The sequence below is a fragment of the Miniopterus schreibersii genome, assembly GCF_964146895.1.
Source record: "Miniopterus schreibersii genome assembly, chromosome: 7".
In the NCBI taxonomy this organism is placed as follows: domain Eukaryota; kingdom Metazoa; phylum Chordata; class Mammalia; order Chiroptera; family Miniopteridae; genus Miniopterus; species Miniopterus schreibersii.
In genome coordinates, this window is record NC_138108.1 from 32,985,318 (window position 1) to 33,001,917 (window position 16,600).

At 34.2% G+C, this 16,600-nt stretch overlaps 1 long non-coding RNA gene across 1 annotated transcript in view; it reads left to right on the top strand.

Annotated features, from left to right (window-relative positions):
- LOC308559474 overlaps window positions 1–7,387 on the top strand; it is a 96,593-nt gene extending 89,206 nt beyond the window's left edge. The window contains exon 4 of the long non-coding RNA XR_013999138.1: window positions 7,198–7,387. This is a non-coding gene — a long non-coding RNA (uncharacterized lncRNA). The remainder of the gene's footprint in view (window positions 1–7,197) is intronic.
- Window positions 7,388–16,600: the final 9,213 nt, after the last annotated feature.

A 16,600-nucleotide genomic window follows, 5' to 3' on the forward strand; every position in this document is an offset into this window, starting at 1 on the left:
AATCTCAGCCTCCGTGGCAGATTCGCCACAGACAGGAATCAGTGCTGTGCATAAATATGTATAAATAGATATAGAAATGTATGTGTATAGGTGCATAAGTGGAGCTAAAAATAACTGGAAAGATCACCTAATCGTTATTTGGTGCCTGAATAATTGATCACGCGTGTTTACAAAAAACTAATGACAGAATTAGCTTAAGCTGTAATAAGGGAGTTTTCCAAGTGGATTAAAGATCTCACTGTGAATTCCGCCCCCCAAATTTTAAAGAAAATATAGGTGAATATCTTTTTTGACATCAAATTCTGGAAAGTGCTTGTTTCTGAGATAGAAGGATGCAAAGGTTTATGTGAAGAAGCCTACAGGTAGCTTCATCTATGCAAATACTATTTTATTCTTTAAAAACACTTTCAGCTGACATAATACCTAACATCAAATTGTAGGTTAAGCCATGATAACTTTTCCATTTTGTTGTTGTTCTGTATGTTTGAAACATTTAAAATATCAAAATAAAGAATGGACCAATCTGTGATTGCCTCTTGGATAAGGAGAATAATTTTACTTGTTTCTACAACTGGATAATTCCTTTTAATTAGTGAGGTATAATTAAGACTAAAGGTGAACAAATGGGTGGACACAGCAGCTTTAAAATAGTCAACTTTTTTTGTTTTTCCAGAACAAATAGATACACGTTGCATAATAAGTTTTAAGGAAATTACAGTGTTGCCTGGTTATCTGTCTTTCATTTAAAATATAACCTTTTATTATGTATTGAATAGATAAATATTGAAAATAGGAAAAAGGTACATGTTTGGAAGGAAATTGTAGCAGATGAAATATGAGAAGTATTTTACAATTCTTAGCTTATAAATTATGTAGGCTGTAAGCCTATGAATTGTAACTTCATGAATATATTAATGTTCAATCTTTTCACTCAGAAATTTAAGGTGAAATAATATTTTGTTTAGTGTAAATTATATGTGCATGATAGGGATGTTAATTTTCTTTCCAACCATTTCCTCTGAAGTGGGTCATAAAATCTAACTCATGAATTTTTCTCTTTAAAATATATTTCTCTGGATCAAAAGAATTTGATCCAAAAATGTAGATATTAGATATCTCTGATAAACACTATTCAAGTAACAGTTTATCATGCATTATTTTAAATTATTAATCTTAATTTTTTTGACATTTATAAACAAAATATTGGTAAGGATAGACAACAAATTAAATTTAGGGTGATAATTACACATTCTAAGGATAGTGATAGTCATCCTATCACTTTTGTGTCTTCAAATTAAAGGTGCCTGATAAAAATCTTTATACATATGTACATTTCAGAAGTACTTTATAGGTTCAGCAAAAACTAGAGAGTACTCTGGGTTCTCTTTCCATTGGCTAGATGCCCAGTCCACTTTATATGTTTATGTCAGTTTACTTTTTGTCTTTTGTGTAAACAACCATATCTGACTTGTCGCTCCAAAATATAGGGTGGTTTGTATTCATTTTCTATTGCTGTGTAACAAATTACCGCACTCAGTGGCTTAAAACAACACAAATTTACTATCTCACAATTTCTGAGTCAGGAATCCATCAGGTTTCACTGGATCCTCTGCTCTGGGTCTCACAAGGCTGGAATCAAAGAGTCGGCTAGGACTGAATTCTCACCTGGAACTCAGGGTCCTCTTCCAAGCTCATTCAGATTATTGTCAGAGTTAAATTCATTGCAGTTGTAGGACTCAGACATAGCAACTTGTTTCTTCAAGGCCAGCAGGAGAATTCTGACTTTTGTTTTCTAAGACGAAGTCTTCTGTAGCCTAATCAAGAGAAAGGTATTATATAGTGTGCACACCAGGGGCGGGAATCTGGAGGGCAATCGTAGAATTCTGTCTACTGGTCAGCGTTTTGATTCTTATTTTAATTAATTAAAAAATAAAAACACTAATTAACTAACAGTCTTCTTTCTCCTGTCTTTGGGTTATTATTGTTCCCCAGCAAATCAAAGGGCTATTTTTTTTCTGATAATAACTTGCATGGCTAGTGGTATGTGTGTTCCCGATCTTCTGAATTAAATTTGGAGAAGCAGGTAGCTATAGTTTAGCTCATTGTGGTTTAAGGATTGTGAAAGAGTTTCTGCAGTTACAGGTGCATGAATGTTGTGAACCTAATCTGTCGACAGTGATAAATCACTTGATAGGAACTAGTATTTATTAAAGTAAGTAAAATTTGAATGATTGTTATATTTGAAAAGCAAAGTCAGTAGAATAAAACAGTATGTTGTCCTAAGATATATAAAAATAGTCCCTAAAATTTTAAAGAATATTATAGTGAAAAACTTGGGGAACATTTTTATTGTTAGACTAGATGACACAATTTATGTTCTTCTTGCCTTCTTAAATGATATCAACTTTTTGTTTTAAAAAAATAATGATTGTGAAGTGCATTATTCATGGAAACATAATATCTGTGTTGTTTTTCTCTTTCTTTTTTGAAGAGCAGAGTATTGAAAGTTTTATTTTCTAAACTAGAATTATTTTATCCAATGGTGAAGTTGGTTGAGATCACAAAATAGAAATGGATAAATAAAAATTCTATATTTTGTATTGTTGGCCAGTTTCAGGAACTGGTAAATTAGTGGGAAGAGACTTCAAGGAAAATATAATAAAAAAAATTCAAGTTCATATGAAGCACATGTGGATCTTTCAGACATAATCCTGTAATAGGATAGACACTGTCAGAAGAAATGAATTGAAGAAAGGAAAAAAGTTTAGACCTACTTTTGAGGGCCAGGGAATCCAGGTACCAACTCTTTTCAGTCTGAGTAGATTATTAATTTATGTCACATTATTGGACCCATACAGTGCAACTAGTGTGAAGTTTCCATACCTCTAACCTCCATGATTTCCTCTTTTCATTCCCAGGAGGGATTAAAAGGGAAGTTCAAATAAGAAATTCTAGCTGTAGTTCTACTGTCGTTTAGCATCTGCTTCAACTGATAGATTTTGCAATAAAAAAAAAATATCCTGTTAGAATTCAGACTGGAATTGCATTGTAGCTGCAGATCAGTCTGGGGATAATTTGACCATTTTATTAAATATTTTCACCCGTGAAGACTGTATAGCTTTCTTCATTTTTTTTTCAGTGTTCTATCCCCCCCACAGAGCATAGGGACATCTTTTGTTAGAGTTAGTCTACAGTATTTGATGTTATTGTACATGATGTCTTACTTTTGTCTTCTAGATGCATCTTGCTTGTATTTAGAGGTGCAACTAATTTCTGTGTTTTGATCACACTGTGTCTAGGGATTATGCTGAGTTCTATGTGCACTGTATTGTAAGGGTGAAGGAAAGTGTGCACAGAATGCAAGCGCAGTAGAGGGAACTCAGTCAGTTTTCTTGAAAAGGATACTTTTGAGGTGAGACTTTTGAAAACATTTTTAAATTCTAAAAAGAAGACAAGCTTATAAAAATTCAAACTATAGAGAGGCACATAAAGGAAAGGGACTCGGTACTCTACCGCCTCACTCTACAGAAATAATGAATATTTGCAGTATACCTTGTAACATTTTTCTCTCTCTCTCTTATGACACCGTTTTTGTATATATAGGTTGTTACTACACTGGAATAATAGTTGACGTGTTATTTCAAATAGCAATTTTGAACTGTTTAAATACCAAATTGGTGTACGTTTTATTATAACTCTGAACTATAATTCATTCCCTCACTCAAAAGCACTCTAGTTTAAGGATCGTAAGTTTTATTGTCCCTATGATTCATCATAAGTTAAATCATCTACTCTAGTTTCTACTTACACTATAAAAAGTGAAAATGCTTTGGACAATGGCACCAATCTCCTGTTCTGAACTGACGTGTTAGACACAGCTCACCACAATATTATGAACCATTTTATTCTAAGCCAAACCATTTTTTAAGCTATGTTTAGAGAATCACCTTACCAAATATAACATAAAGTATTATCTTAATTCCTGCTTCAACCCTTACTGAACATGCTTTTTGGTTCTAAAAATTCCCATTACACTTATTTTTCATCTGATTTGCACCTACCATAACTAAACTGCTTCATGTTACCCTAATAATGTTTCCTTTTCATTAATATTTCCTCTTTTCAAAATTAGATTCATCTCACTCCAGCATTTCTATTTCCTGCTGTTTTATATTTCATATTTGAACTTCTCCCGCTTCAGTCTTCTTTCAGTCTGGTTTGATTTTTTTTTTTTTTAATTTGGCTTTGTTTATGATCATTGCATGTAATCTAGTCTCAGTTTGCTTGTGTTCAAAATGCATGTAATTTTTAATGATCTTTAAAAATGAGAATCATTGAATTGCATTATTTTTAATTGTTCCCAAATTACCATGATAATTCTCTCAAGTCAGTTTTCAAATATAAAACATTAAAAACTATTAATTGTGGAATGGTATTTAAAATTTTATGCATTGAGGCACTGAGATAGGAAGATCTTAATTTCTTATTTTTTCATAAAAGATCTTAAAAAAAGTTACCTGTGTTTGTATTTAAAAAAATATTTTTCCTGGCAGATATCAAGAAATAAGTGCATTGAGAAATTTAGGGAAAGATGAGTTTATTTACTCATATGAGGCATTTAATTTATCTTTGTTTTAGTGAGATTTTTGAATTCCTGATTTATGAGGGGCTTGGATGATTTTTTATGACTTTTCTGAACAGATAATAACCAATTAAATATAGAAGCCAAAAGTTCAGGTCAAGTTGAAGGCTTTCATGGTCATAATAGCACACCCTCTAATTATAGAGAGCTCAAGTCAATACATTTTTCCCCCCTTGAGATGATTTTATTTTTCAATTACAGTTGACATTCAGTATTATTTTATATTAGTTTCAGGTGTACAGCATAGTGGTTAGACAATTATATAATTTACAAAGCGATCCTCCTGATAATTCTAGTACCCACCTGGCACCGTACATAGTCATTACAATATTATTGACTCTATTCCCTAGGCTGTACTTTACATCCCTGTGACTGTTTTCTAACTACCAATTTGTACCTCTTATCCTATTACCTTTTTCACCCAGCCTTTCACCCTCCCTCCCATGTAGCAATATATTGTTTTATGAATCCTACTTTGATATATGTTTATCACTCTAATTTTCTCTTCCTTTACAGAAGTAGACATTAATCTACTCTTTGATTAATCTAGAAATTTATAATTTCTGAATGTTTATTATTCATGAGTGGTTATTAAATTTTCATGAGTTTACTCTGTTTATAAATGTAGACATAAGTCACTTAGAAATTGGTACTTTTTAACTTTACCTTAATTATATAACATATCTGATAGGGGATGTACCTCTATTTTTATCACAGTCAAGGTCTAGCCATATTAAAATATAATATACATTTATTTCTTCCTATTTCTTATAAATTAAGTATGGGTTTGTGAAATATTTTAATGTCAGAAAGCATTTTTTATATGAATTAATATGTATAACTTTTTTTGAGCTGCCTGTTTCCGTCAGGTATTGCCTCAATATCATTGCCCAACTCAGTGGCTTAAAATGATCCTGAGTCTCACACTCACAGCTCTGTGTGGTTGCTGTGCTTCTGGCTCTGCCTCTGGCTGCGGGAGTGCAGATAACCCAGGGAAGCTCTGCACCACATGTATTTTGGTTCCCAAAGTGCAGGAAAGTGGCTACCAGGGGCCATATTTGTTGCTGTTAAGGGTGGTGGTGGAAAGCTCTTAGGGTGAGAAGAAATCTCTTAAACCCTGGGCTTGAAACCGATGCTCTGTCACTTCTGCCTACATTCCAATGGCCAAAGCAAGTCATGTGACCACACCCAAGATCAGAGAGGTGGGAGAATGTTCTCCTTCCAAGGAGGTGTGGGATAAAGAGTATTTGCTGAATATCAGCTAATTTACCACAATGCCCTTCTGTTAATTAATAAGTGCATTACTCACAATAAATGTAATTGGTATGCTTTTGTGACCAAACAAAAGTTTTAAAAAATCCAATTATATATCCACAAAGAATACTCTGATTTGCATTTCTTTGTGTTGATACTTGGAACAAATATTTTGCTTTTCCTGAAATAATGTTCACCAGGATTTTCTCACTAAAATGTATACTGCATATTTTTAGCCTTAAAGAGTCTGAATTTTGAATTTGCTCTCTGAGCTTTGTGCAGAGAGTAAAGTTTTCATGAAAATAAGAAAAAGCTTTCTATGCTTTGTAAACATTTTGTGAAGGAAATTAATTTTCTAATATTTTATAAGTCATATAACTTCTGGTCTGTGATCTCATACTAATTTGCTGGGGAAAATTGTAGACTCAATCACATATATATTATTTATTCAATGCAATTTCTAAGCAATTCCATGTTGACAAAATGTTTCATCATTTTACAATTTTACAGTCATATGTGACAGCATCACCTCTTCTCCCTCTGTCCAAATACTAACATTTATATAATATTGCTGTGTATAAAAGAACAGTGTTTCTTTCTTTTCTTCATTCCCAATAAGGTAAATTACTATTTGAAAGTGGAAAGTGATAGTTTTTAAAAATACAGTTGTGTGAAAAGTATCTTTCTTCTCTGCTTACCTTTTAATTGCTGGTATTTCACATGGCTTTCTTTTGGAACTTCTCTTCTTCATAATTTCTCTGGGTAACATCACCACCTCCCATGGCTTCAATAAATATCTCCATATGCTGGTGACTCTAGTAGATACAACTCAAAGTTTCTTCCCAAGTTCAGAATCTATATTTACAAGGTATTATTGATTATCCATATGAATATATTATAAACAACTCAAACTCAACATATTAAAATTGTTTATTATATTTATTGGTCAAACACACTGTCCCTCTTTTAGTTCAAACACACCTTTTCTCTTTTAACTCTCTTTGGTTAGTAGCATTGCTGCTCACATAAGTCTCTTAAGCAGGAACCTTCACTGGTCTAGAAATGAGCAGTCAGGCCACATCTGAACTGTGAGAACAGAGTATCTGCTCTCTCTATTATCAGGATTTATTAATCTAACCACTCTGAGATTCAGTTAATTCCATTGTACTTTAATATCCTTAGTAATCAACTAGGAAGGAAACCCCTCTACCCCTAATCCTTCTGTTATAGTTAACTATTGATGTGTACAAACTAACTCACAACTTAATGGCTCAAAACAGTAATATATTATTTTCACTCAGGTTCCTGTGTGTGGCTGGCCTTAGATGAGCTGTTCTTCCTTCGACACTCTCATGCAGTTCCAGCCAGATTTTGGATTGAATTCAAGTCATCTGAAAGATTGACTGGGCTGGACATCCGAAATGGCTCAGTCATGTGGATGGCAGTTGATGTTCAACTGGAGCTGGTAAGAAGAGGACCTGCAAGTGTCTTCTCCAGGTAACTTGGACTTCTCACTTGCCATGTTATATTGGTCAAAGCAGTCATAAGATGATGGGGCAAGGTCACTTGGGTAGAAGAGCATAGAAGATGGGAGAAATTTTTGCCACCATCTTTGGAAAATACAATCTTCTACAACTTAACAAATCTTAGGCTCCAGATGAATTTATGAAAAGCTTAGTGGTTAAAATATCAAATCACCAAGTGATCTGTATTTTATTTTACTGCATTTACCAATTTACCTAAAACTGATTTATTTAGATTATTTTGAAATTTTACAGTAATACTCAAGGGATCATTGGCAGGCTTTGAGGGCTTTGGAAATTCAGATTCTGAAGTCTCAGACTCTTCCCCCAGGCCTCAGTCTCACTTTGTATGTCCTCTACCCCCCTCCACTGATCTCCTTCTCTACTTTTCTTTCTTCATCTCTTGTGTCATTTGCTCATTTCTCTTATCTCAGCCTGCATTCTGCCCTTCCTTGCAACTGCAGCTCAGGCCTGTGCTCAGTGTTGGTTCTCTTTCCATCTTTCTCCTAGCAGCTGCTCATTTTTTTTTAAATTGTTAAATGGCACTACCATAGTACTTATCACATTGCTTATTTGCATTATTTACTTTTTATGTCCCTTACTAGACAGAGAAACTGGAGGTCAAAGACAGTGTCTTGTTAATCTTCATAGCTCCATTACTAGGCTTGACTCAGAGTAGGCCATCAATAAATGGTTGCCTATTGAATTACTTATGATTCAAAAACATCTTGATAGCTTTTAGTGCAGGCCCAGAAACAAGAAGATGAAATTTAAGAGGAGTAAATATATAAATTGTATTAGTTAGGCTCAAATGGTTTGCTTTACTACGATTGAAAATGACTCTGCTTGTTGACAATTCATGTGAAAAAATTCTTGTGAGATTTTGGTAAATACAATTCCAATATCAGTCATGTATTAAATAATACAATGTATAATGCTAGGCATGATGAAGACCCTAGAAGGAATTTCATTTAAGGAAATATAAAAGAGAGTGAAATGTGTATCTTGAAGAAGACACTGAGGAAATAAGATGTTTTTCTCAAACAATTGGTAAGCTAGCATTCTGGTACTGGGAAAATAACCACAGGATGGGTTCAGGGACCCACTGAATCCATTGTGAGATGGACCTGAGCTGAAATCCCATTGATTACCTGACCTCCATAAGCCCCTTTTCTAACTTGTGGACCACAGTGATGTTTTGGGTCTCCTGGAATTACTATCAGGTCAGAGCCAGAGCCTAGTAGTCCTTGAAAGGTCTGGTTGCATTCTTTTCCCCAGTGTACAGCTACTCTGTAAAAAGTTGTAGATCCCCTTTGGGGAAGACTGGGAGAAAGACTAACACTGTAAAATTTTGGCAGTGTCCTGGGGTCCTTCCTCAAGGGGATTTGACCTCCACTTCATTCAAGGGATTCTGGGTGTGTAAACTGGCTTAAATCTTTTGATGGAGAGGACATTATTCTCTGTTTTTATGATTTAAGTTAGCTTTTTGTACACCTGACCCTGAACTTTTCTGCTTATACAGATCAAGTAAGAATTTAGCCAGATTCTTATCTGTTTCACTTCTAAAAACATAATGATCAATTAGCCAATGCCATTGGTATGCAAAATACCATTGATTGCTGCTTTGACTCTGCTGTCCATATGGTGACCACTCCCACCTTACCATTGACAGTTTAGTGCTGCCATTTGGCTCCTGCTACCCTGGGATCCAATTATTCCCATTGCATTTAGATTTCTCAATACAGTGATAGTAGTTCCCAGTCGGGGCACATGTGGGAGGCAACTAATCAATGTACGTCTCTCACATTGATGTTTCTCTCTCTCCCTCTTCCACTCTCTCTGAAAAGCAATGGGAAAAATATCCTCGGGTAAGGATTTAAAAAATTAAAATAAATAAATAAATAAATAAATAAATAAATAAAAAGGAGTTGAGAAGAAGAGTTATGAAATTCTTAGAAAAGCGAGACATAACTAAGTCACCTATATCCTTAGGACTTGAGCACTTTCTGTATGTGTGTTATACTTCAGTAAACATTTACTTAAAGAACTAGATATCACCCAAATTTAAAAAATAAAATGAAATTTCATTGGAGTTTTGGTGGGGATTTCATTAAACTTTGCAAGTAATTTGGAAAGGATAAACATCTTTAAAAATTAGCATTTAATTTTATTTTGAAAAAGTCAAATTTTGGACAGACAATAGATATTCTAAAATATATAGTATATAGAAGCTATGAGAATAGCGTTCTTAGTAATCATGTCACTTGATTATTTTGAGTTTTTTTCGTATTGGATCGCTTAAAAGCTGTTTTGGTTAATGCATTTGTTTAGATAATGATACAGATGAATTAAATGTTGTAGCTTTTATTGATCCATTCGAACGCATAAATTATATGAACAACAAGTCAATATTAGCATTTTATTTACCTAATATATTTGAATAAAATTGCTAATAGACTGCACACATTGTATCTGAAGACAAACCTTATATTGTATTTCATTCATTTGTTACATGGAAGGAAGTAGATTTTATTGTCATTAGATAATGATAATGGCCCATACCTTTATAGTTAGCTTATTTTACTACTGTATACTTAAAGGGCATTTAAAATTTTCTGCGTGAAAAATGTATATAGTAGGTATATCTGTTCTATGTGACTTGTTTAGTTTTTACATAAAGAACATTTTTGAAAATGATATTAGAAACCTAAGTAATAAAGCAGTAACAATACCAGAAATGACAATCATAGATTTTATAGATTAGGTAAGGAAATGAATCAATTGCTTATCTCTGTCATTTTTGAGAATATAATTTTTATGAATTCAGAAATATATTCAGTATAATTCTGACTGTAACACCAAATTCCTATTAATCATAATGGTTTAAATACCATTTAAGGCATAATTTTATGTTATTTATAGCTTGTATCTTTGGTCAAATTTGATTTGCAATTTTGGATAACACAAATGCATTAATTTCTAAATGCAAAGAAGAATGTTACCTATATTCTTTAACATATTTTCTATTAACAGTGTTCATGGTCTGTTCTTTACAAACATCTATTTTGGCTCACAGTACTAAGATTGTGAAGAGCTGTTATTACAGAGAGATGCTAGCTAATCCAGATGATAGGATAAACAGAATGAGTATAATTTTAATAATAAGTCTGGTTTATTGTTACTTAAACCACTTTAAATCACCCTGATCAACACATTTTTTTTCTTCTTAAGATTAAATGCTTTTTAAAAAATGTATGACTAGAACATATCATACTCATTATTGTGCTTCATTCATGACTGAAGGAACAATATTAATTCAATTTCTCTTAATTTTTTACCCCTCTGCTTTTAAAATCATTGGTGATATGAAATGAAGTTTGCTTTAGTCTTTCCTTAGAATTTCCTGGAGTTGCTTGTTAGGCTGATTATGATGAGTGTATGTGATACTTTTCATCTCTTCTAGGGAGGGCGGTGCAAGAAGATGACTGAGGTCACCCTTACCCTATAGTCTGGGGAAGAGGGTTATAATATAAATATATTACATATAGCTACCTACGCCGGGCTTAGCCCTCTGGGAGGGAGTGGGATCTGGGCCCTGAGGTTGCTGTCACCGGAACGGTTAGACCCAGTGTTGCTCCGGGAGGCTGCCTGCCTAGCAGAGTCGCAGGGGAAATGAGAGGGTGCCCTAAGGGCAGCACACTCAGTGCCTGCTCCGGAGACCATGGAGCTCTGCCCAGGGCAGGCCATTACCAAAAAGGTCCAAGAGGAAAGGTGGGTCATTAACATTAGGTCCTTCCTTCTCAGACTCCCCAAATCTCTCTCATCAGCACACTCAGTGCCTGCTCCAGAGACCATGGAGCTCTGCCCAGGGACAGGCCATTACCAAAAAAGTCCGAGAGGAAAGGTGTGTCATTAACGTTAGGTCCTTCCTTCTCGGACTCCCCAAATCTCTCTCATCGCTCACTAAAAGTAACCTGAAAATATCACCTAGCTGACTTTTTCTCCTTTTTATTGTTTTCTTCAATTGCCAGTGAACTTCCTAGAAAATGAAATTTCCATAGCAGGTGCTTAAAACCAGGCTTGTTCATTGTAAATTTCTAATGTCAGTTAATTTTGCATTGAACCTGTGTCTTGAATTAGTTTTGAAGAAGGAAGTACCTGCTCTTCTGTTATGTTTTATTCTAAAAACTTACATTGGAATTTTGATGACAATATATATATTTAAAGATGACATGCTTCTGATTCAGGAATATTTCATATATTTATGCACAAAGGGCATGGTTCAGTGAGTGACCAGAAAAGAAGTTGGGCATGATTTCAAAGCAGTGGTCCAACATCAATATTCCAGCCAACCAGAAGATGTCACTATTGTGTACGGAATGTTTAAAAGAAGAAAGAAAAAGCCAATAACTTTTGTACAGTTCCATTGTGCCTCTCCTAATCTTGCAAAATTTCCCCTGGAGCTCTTTGAAAGAAAACGCTGGGGTGAAACATTGTCTTCAAGCTGACAGGCACTGAAAAATTACATTCATTGGGCAGGCATGCCAGTCAGTCACACTCCTACATCTTTTCATTTGAGAAAAAGAAATTAAAGTGCATTGGCAGAAAAATTCCACCTCAATTAATAATTTTGTATGGTGGTAACTGGGAATTAATAACCGCATACCATATCTGTTTTACCTCTAGCAAAAGAGTATGCCTATCATAAGTAAATTTAGCAGACATTAATTAAGAAAAATCAAACTATTTTGCAAATGCCTGTGATTAAAGTAATAGTTCACTTAAAGTAGAGAAAATAAACTGCCAAAATATACATTTTAACTTGAGATTAATGGATGTCACTCATAGAATACATTTTTAAACAATACGTTAGTCAGTTAAATTAAAGAGTTCTTTTTGTAATGAAAATGATGTTGACATCCCTGTACTTGGTGCTATTAAGACATCACAAAAGAAGTCTACTTCCATCCTTGCAAAGTTATTTTTCTGTTTAGTCAAGGAACCAAGATTGGTCAGGGAGCTTGTTTGATGGTGAAGAATTTTTCTGGGCCCTATTTATTCTGGGAGCAGCCAGCAAGGGGAGGCAGGTAGACATGAACTGGGATCCCAGTTGCCTGAGAGGCTTAGCAAGGTAATGTGGTCTGAACAGCTGGGCTTAATTCAGGTCATTGACGGGTTTGACGGACAGGATCTCAAAGGCAGGGCCATTAAGCAACATCAGGAGTGTTTCCCACTGAGTTATTTATTTATTTCATGAAATGTTTTGTTATTTCACCCATCTATTCATTTAGCTCCAAGTTACCTTTTAATATGTGCATTTATGCCTTGAGAGAGAACATCTTGTGTTTATAAATTTAAAAAGTGTAGCCTTTTCTGGTTTAGTAAGGAAAGCAGCTAACTAGAAAAGTCTTTTATTTTTAAATAAAGACGTAAAACTTTAATTTATAGGTAATTTATATTTGGCTAAAGCTTATCAAGTGCTTACCCTGTATCAGGTATTATTCCAAGCACTTTACATGGAGTATGTCCTTCGAGCAAACCTGTGAGGTAGGTTCTATTGTTTTTGAGACAGAGTGGGTTATAAATTATCCAATGTTACCATGCTAAAGAGAGGCAGAGTTGGCATTCAAATCCACACAGCCTGGCATTAGAGACCAGCTTTAACCACACTATACTCTACTGCTTCTCTGAAATGTGTGAAATACACCATTTAGTTGAGGTTATCGCTATTGGAAAATTTGTTGTTGCAATTTTCTGCTGTAAGTTAAGAGCTGGTGGAAAGAGGTTTTCATAATCCTCCCTAACCTACCAACACCAATGGAAAGAATCAATCCCATTAAACTCTAGGCATTGATTTTACTTTTCCTATTTATCTCAGACAATCTTTAATAGTCAGAAGAGCCAGGGGACATTTTTTCTTTCTTCAGTGTATAATATTTTATTCCTAAAAGATGGTAATTTTTAGTGAAGGATTATTAGAACTCAAAGGTCTTTGAATTGTGATCTTATTATTTAAGAAGGAATTTGAGCAATTTCCTACCTTTATGAACAACAGTATCCATTTGAAAGGCTGGGATTAGCTTAAATATTTTAGCCCAAGAGAATTACTCAGTTTATTGACTCATGTAGGCCTACAGTGTATGACCTGGGACCTAACCTAAGAAAAAGATATTTTATCTGGGCAAAGCCAAAGTTAGAACAATGTACATTCTGACATACTTCTACAAATAATTTTTATTGTAAAAGATAAGAGAAACACCTTAAGGTAAGTATCTGTGCTAGTTTTTTTAGTTTATTGACTCTAACAACAATTTAAAAATCTTTTGAGATTTCTTAATGAAGATTAAAGGTGATGAATTATTTATTAGCCCAAGGCCGAAAAGATGCAATGGATTTTGTACTGACAAATATCATAGAAATTTTCAGATTATAAGATTACTAGGCAGTTCACTTGAGCCACTGATTTATTTTTATTTTTTATTGAGACATAATTAACATATAACATTATGTAAGTTTGAAGTGTACAGGGCGTTGTTCTGAGACATTTTGCAATATGGTTACCACCATAGCAGTCCCTAATACCTCTATCATGTCATGTAATTATTTATTTTTTGTGAAGCAATTTAAGATCTTATCTTAGAAAGTTTGAAGTATCGCATACAGAATTTATGACCATAATTACTATTCTGTGCAATTCTATCTTTAGAATTGATTAATCTTCCAGTTGCAAGTTTGTACACTTAAACATCTCCCTAATTCCCCTGCTCTCCAGCTTCTGGTAACCACCATTCTACTTTGGGTTTCTATGAGTTTGGCTCTTTTTATATTCCATATTCAAGTGATATCATACAGTATTTGTCTTGCAGTCTCTGACTTATTTCATTTAGCATGATGTCCTGAAGTTCTATCCATGTTGTTGCAGACAGCAGAACTTCCTTATTTCTCATGGCATAATATTCCATTGTGTGTGTGTGTGTGTGTGTGTGTGTGTGTGTTACATCTTTATTGATTCATCTGATGATGGACACTTAGGTTATTCCTATAACTTGACTATTGTGAATAATACTGCAATAAACATAAATGTGCAGAAATCTTTTCAGTACCTTGTTTTCATTTCCTTTGGATATATACCCAGAAGTAAAATTGCTGGACTTTATAGTAGTCTATTTTTTATTTTTTGAGGAACTTCCATACTATTTTCCATAGTGGCTGAACCAATTCACATTTTCACAAACTGTGGATCTCGTTCCCTTTTCTCCACATTCTCTCCAACACTAATTATCTCTTGTCTTCTTGATGATAACTATTCCACCAGAAGTGGGGTGGTATCTCACTGTGGTTTTGATTTGCATTTCCCTGATAGTGAGTGATATTGAGTGTATTCTTTAATGACTCAGCTGGTAGAGGGAGGACTGTAGCCTAGACATGTGTGAGCCATTTGTTTTAATCATGTATAGAACTTCTATATGGCAGGAAAATCCCATTTCAGAATGCCTTAGTTCTTATGAAATTTATATACGGAGGGAGTAATGCCATTTTGAATAAATTGATTTAAAAGATATTTATTGGTCACCGTATTATCAGGTCAAATAACTTAATGAGGAATACATCACAGGAAAAGTCCTGCTCTTGTAAACTGAATTTGGGAGGTCGGCAGGGATTGTGTTTATTTCTATCTTGTATGTTTACAGAGTATACAATTCTTCTTCTTGCTTTTTTCTGTCTTTAGAGTAGATACTCTTGGCTAAGGAGTCTGGTTCTTTATAGAACCTTGGTTCTAGTTGAGGAAATGAGTCATAGCTCTATATACATATATTTATAGATTTATAACAATATAACTAAAGGAAAAGAAGATAAAGCTGGATGAATTATATGGACAATCAGATCCATATGCATTCAGGAGAAGGAGAGCTTGCTGAAGACTGAGGAAACCAGGGAAGACTTTATGGGTGATAACAGAGCTTCAACTGGGCCTTGCAAAGTTGGTCAAGCTTAGAAAGAAGGAAGAGCCAAAGGTGCCTTCCAGATAGATGCAAATGTGGGCATCCAGATAGATGCAAATGTGGGCAGGCAGAACTGAGTAGGGGGAGGTGTTAGATGAGTCTGCTAAAGTCAAAAGTTTCTGGGAAATAAATTCTGGTTGATTCAACATAAACTAATTTCTACTGGTAGAAAGTCTCCTTAGAGTACACATCATGCTGGTAAATTTCGGTCTAGTATAGCCTTGGGATGAAAAATTTCACACTAATTTCAATTCAGTATCACTGAAGGAAAAATTCTCTTTTTATTTTATTCTCCCACAGGATAATATATATTTTCTATCAATCAAATTATGCTGGTAATTTAATTTTATGTGTGTGCTCAATAGTATGTAGCTCCAGTATTGGTGGGATTAAATTTGTGATAAAATTTGCTGTGAAATAGAATCCACTAGAATGATCATGGCTTAGAAATTAATTGATAAAACTAATGCTCTTTCCTTTGTATGAAGAATAGTGTTTGAACAGTGTCTTCCTGGAACTAGAGGAGATATTATAGTATAAAGTGTGAAGACATTTATGAAGTTTTATTGAAAAATGAGATTCTATTAATCTCATGCCTTCCTTTAAATACTATAATGACAAAATAGCATCATTGTCTGAATTTGAGAGTAGTCTTTTTTAAAAAAAATTATCTTTCCTGTTGAAAGTATTACAGATGTCTCCTTTTCCCCCTCATTGACCCCCTCCTCCCCACTCCCGCCCCCTCCCCAGGCCTTCACTGAACTATTGTCTGTCCATGGGTTATGCATACATGCATATAAATTCTTTGGTTAATACCGCCCCCTTCCCTCTGAGATTCTTCAGCCTGTTGCATGTTTCCATGTCTTAGGATCTATTTTGCTTGTCAGTTTATTTTGTTCATTAGATTCCACATATAAGTGAGATCATATGATGTTTGTCTTTGACCGGGCTTATCCTTCTCTGAATGAGAGAGCAGTCTTGATATAAATATGGAATTATTCTGAGAAGTAGAAAAATTTCTCAACTCAAACTTGAAATTTGATACTTATCTTACTTTCTGTCATAGGGAGCAGTTTCAATTTTATTTAAGTTACATAATTAGAAATATATACGGTGGTAATAATTTTGATAAATGACATATAGTGCTTGTTACAGTTCAGTTGCACATACTAAATATT